Here is a 3,298-nt window from a genome sequence, read left to right on the forward strand (position 1 = left end):
TAAAAATAAATTAATTTATACAAATAGCTCGTTAGCTATATCAAAAGTTTGCTTTTACAGAAAATTAAAAAATTACACCGTATATTCCCAAATTTTGATCTAGGATCTTTTTACTCGCCTTTGCACCACTTTACTGTTTCAGTATAAGCAGATCATCATGAAACACCTTGTATGAAAGAAATTAAGTGGTTGCAAACAAAACTAACTGTGAGAAATAATGACTATGTTCTTCTTACAGTTTAATTAGCTCGCTAATTTTTAAATTCGATATAAGTTCTTTAATCATAGTTTTAAATTCTTGATCAAAATTAATAAAAATTGAAAAATGTTTCAGGCTGTGGATATCATTTAGACCTATTCATCTTGTCAATTTTAATCCAAATATGCTCTGTGATGGGTTTGCCGTGGTTTGTGGCAGCTACGGTACTCTCCATAAACCATGTGAATTCTTTGAAACTGGAATCTGAATGTGCAGCTCCAGGAGATAAACCCCAGTTCTTGGGGGTCAGAGAGCAAAGGGTTACCCACATACTGATATTCTTGTCCATAGGTCTCTCTGTCTTCTTAACGCCTATGCTAGGTCACATCCCCATGCCGGTGCTTTTTGGGGTGTTCTTGTATATGGGGGTTGCATCTCTCAAGGGTTTGCAATTCTTTGACAGGATACTCATTATGTTCATGCCAAATAAGTACCAACCGGATTACATGTTCTTGAGACAGGTAAGACGAGAAAATCGTGTAAATACAGCAACGACATTGCTCCAAATTTTCAGAACAGAGTTGAAAGGAAAGCAAGATTTTTTTGTTAAAACTATTTCTAACGGCTCGAAACATTGTTTTTGATAAATTACTCAAGAACCATTAAAGATATACTTGGTACAGTAAAGTAATTTCGTATTAGCTCCCTCTATATAAAATTTGAACAAAAACTACCAAGTGTCATGGGAATTGAAGGAGGCCTAAAACATCAAAGATAAAGTTATTGACTGTTGAGGATAATGTGCGATTAAACCTTTTATACCTTTCATATAACGCAATGATTACGAATCATCATCATGATAATACTACAAACTCCTTGACTACTAAACAGAGTTTCCTCTTAAAACTGATTCTTCTGAAGATCAACTAACATCAGCAATACGAAAGAACGTCGCAAATAAAAGTTGCACCAAGTCAATTTATTCACATTTTGAAAGTATTTTTTATAGAAAGACATATAAAGACAACATATCTTTAATAAACTAGAGAGAAAATAATTTTATATCGGCTTGTATCATATTTAACATACGGTTCCAGTAAAAGTTCTGAGATCCGTAATTATTTACATTTTGCAAAACATAAATTAAAAATAAATAAATAACTGAATGAACTCTGAAACGTAATACTTAAACTTAATATTTATTTATTAAAATAGCCCTTAAGTTCAAGGAGAATATCGAAGATTCGGATGTTCCATTTGAGAAAATTAAATTAGAGAACGCTCACAGAACATAGGACATCCTGATGAAAATAGTTTTAACATTTTGGAATTGATTTGGGGTAAATTTAATTTGAGACATTTTTTGTATTACTGAGTTACATAAGCTTCGGAATAATATGTTTAAAATGGAACATTTTGAATTTAAAAGCCAATTATCTTGCCTTCAATTTACCGCTACTAGAAGAATATAACCACATAAAAAAATTAATTTTGGAAATCGGCCAACGCCATCCTAAATACGGAGGTGTTCCGACTTTAAAAATTTACAACCTAAACTTATGTGAAATAGTGTATATGTATTTTTAGCGGTGGATTTAACCATGTATTTCATGTCCAATCTTTGAAGAATGATAGATTCCCTGGATTGTTTGGAAAAAATTATTACTTCAATTTTCTTATTTCCATGAACGCAATTATTTCTGAAAATTTGTTGCAATATACCTAGCTGTTGTACAAAACTAATTAAAAATTATCGGAAAATTTGTAATCGAATAATAATTATCCTTAATGTTATGTTTTAGGTTCCTATCAAGAAAGTACATATATTCACCATCATCCAACTGACCTGTTTGATCTGCCTGTGGATGGTCAAATCCTTTAGTCAGACTTCGATATTGTTCCCGCTGATGTTGGTAGTAATGATTGGCATAAGAAAATCGTTAGATTTCATCTTTACCAGAAGAGAGTTAAAAATTTTGGATGACGTCATGCCCGAGATGTCGAAACGGCATCAACTGGAAAACGCAGAGGTGGGGGTTGGTGCTAAATTTGCTAGATTCTTTTTAGGCCCGAAATTGATTAAGGAAAAGGAATATGTAAAATGTGTTCAGACCATAAAGTAAATTTATTTTGGTACCATTAACAGTATAATAATAGAATACAAATGCAAAATGGGTATTATGAAAATGTATAATTAAATATACAGGAAAAAGTATAAGTATTCAGAATTATAGGTTTTTTTAATAAATTATTATCAATACTCTCTTATAAATGTGTCAAAATAAAGATATTCCTTTTTTTCTTGCGTTTCTGGGGTCATTTCTTATTAAAAATGTAATGTCTTAAAAATAACATACCTAAGAAAACCTGCAAGTAGCATCTCTAACTAAATACATTGCAGATTTGAAACATGTTTTATTGAAGGCAAAATAATAGGAATAATATTATTAATTAGCAGTATTGTCAGTCAAACTGCAATAGTACAAGGTGTCCCAATATTCCGTGTACATCACAGATTTGTGTGGTCAAAATAAACGATTTATCTAAATTTACGTCTCTCTAAAAATTAAAATGCTTTGTCCAGTTTAAATAAAATTTTGGACATTAGTACTTGCGTATTGATGTCACTTTTTGACATAGTAACCTAACTAACTGTTTTCATAGAAATGGGGAAAAACCCTCACATCTAAGCAAATAAGCTAATTTTTTTTGCTGGTTTCATTGCAACTTCAGTTTTTTTATCAGAAAGGCGATCGTTCTTTGCGGTTTTTTTTTAATTTTATTAATAATGAAAAAAGGATTTGAATTTCTGTGATTATTCTTGTGTGACGAGCATTGAATTAGAGGAAAAATTATTAAGTATATTTATTTATTTTACTTAACCGGTAGTGAAAATAGTGATCATTTTCGTGGAAAAGGAGTATAAACTTTATTGTTATTTCATTTTTAGAATCAAATAAATTAATAACGTTAAAAGAACTCAGACGATTTCCCCCATATAGCCTAGCCCGAGAACAACAACGGCATGTCAGAGATTCCTAAGTAAGGTTAAGAAAGTGCATAAATGCACAGTAAGGCTGTAACGACTATGTACATAGG

General features: G+C 31.2%; 1 pseudogene; it reads left to right on the top strand.

Moving 5' to 3' along the window:
* Positions 1-334: 334 nt before the first annotated feature.
* On the top strand, positions 335-2,949 carry LOC108916619 (annotated as a pseudogene).
* The last annotated feature ends 349 nt before the right edge of the window (positions 2,950-3,298 follow it).

The sequence above is a fragment of the Anoplophora glabripennis genome, unplaced genomic scaffold (genome assembly GCF_000390285.2).
Source record: "Anoplophora glabripennis isolate ALB-LARVAE unplaced genomic scaffold, Agla_2.0 scaffold1884, whole genome shotgun sequence".
In the NCBI taxonomy this organism is placed as follows: Eukaryota; Metazoa; Arthropoda; class Insecta; order Coleoptera; family Cerambycidae; genus Anoplophora; species Anoplophora glabripennis.